At 48.9% G+C, this 1,283-nt stretch overlaps 1 non-coding gene across 1 annotated transcript; it reads left to right on the top strand.

Annotated features, from left to right (window-relative positions):
- Positions 1-946: 946 nt before the first annotated feature.
- Positions 947-1,053, top strand: LOC125995230 (U6 spliceosomal RNA). The gene has a single exon (XR_007490784.1). It is a non-coding gene; the product is annotated as a U6 spliceosomal RNA (small nuclear RNA).
- Positions 1,054-1,283: the final 230 nt, after the last annotated feature.

Below are 1,283 nucleotides of genomic sequence, written 5' to 3'. Positions count from 1 at the left end.
ACTCAGATTTGGGGACTGGGTGGGAACCTGTTGGAAGTCATGCTTTCCTCCTAAGGTAGAACAAACTGGGCCAACTCCAATGTTGTGCAACCTGGTGGAGCCTGGGCACAGAGGGCTCCTGGAGCCACGGTGGCACCACTGACATTCCTTGCACCCAATCCCAAAGGTGCCCCAGCCTCCCAACTCAGTCCCACCTCTCCCTGTCCCCGGTGACTGGCGGGATCTGCAGTGGGCGTGCTCTGGGCTCGAATGCCCTGTGTTTGGATGTCCCCCTCTATCAGCAGCTCTGGCCTTTGATACTTGGCTAAGGCTTATGTGCCCCATTGTGCCCTGAATCTTCAGGGAAACTCCCCTCCCATCTTCCTGGAAATGACAAGACTGGGCCTCCCTGGGTTGACCTGTGCTTTGATCAGAGAATGCCCTCCTGGAGACTTAAGAAAGGGATGGTGACTAAGTCTGAATCTTGGAGTATGAGCATGTTTTAGTGGTAGAGTCCATGTCTTCTATGTTAGAGATCTGGGTGGGATTCCTGACATGGGCGGAGAGATAACACAATGATGGGGCATTTGCATTGCACACAACTGATCCAGGACAGACGGTGGTTTGAATCCTGGCATCCCATATGGTCCCCGTGCCTGCCAGGAGCGATTTCTGAGCGCAGAGCCAGGAGTAACCCCGGAGTGCTGTCGGGTGTGACCCAAAAACCAAATATATATCCCGGGTTTGGACTGGAGCGATATTACAAGTAGATAGGGCACTTGCCTTGCGTATGGCTGACCTGGGTTTGATTCCCAGCATAACATATGGTCCCCTAAGTCCTGTCAGAAAAAACTCCTGAGTACAGAGCCAGGAATACAGTAAATCCTCAAGAAGCAGTCTACATGTTGCCCAAAAAATCTGAAATAAGACCAAAAGAAAAAAAAATCTCTCTAAAATCTTGTCTCCTGTGCTCGCTTCGGCAGCACATATACTAAAATTGGAACGATACAGAGAAGATTAGCATGGCCCCTGCGCAAGGATGACACGCAAATTCGTGAAGCGTTCCATATTTTTAAAAATAAAAAATAGAAATTTTTAAAAAAAAAAAAAAAAAAAAAAAATCTTGTCTCCTTTGAATGCTCCATTGTGAGATTCTCAGCTCCAATTTCTTCTTCCTAAACATGAGCCTCCAGACAGCAGGGGCCAGACCATCCACCAAGATGCCCTTCTTCCTCTTCCACAAGGCCCAATGACATCCTATCCTCACAGGGGCAGATTCACATCCTGCCTTGCCCTTGCAGGAT

The sequence above is a fragment of the Suncus etruscus genome, chromosome 17, assembly GCF_024139225.1.
Source record: "Suncus etruscus isolate mSunEtr1 chromosome 17, mSunEtr1.pri.cur, whole genome shotgun sequence".
NCBI classification, from domain to species: domain Eukaryota; kingdom Metazoa; phylum Chordata; class Mammalia; order Eulipotyphla; family Soricidae; genus Suncus; species Suncus etruscus.
This window is presented reverse-complemented; position numbering and strand designations above follow the sequence as displayed.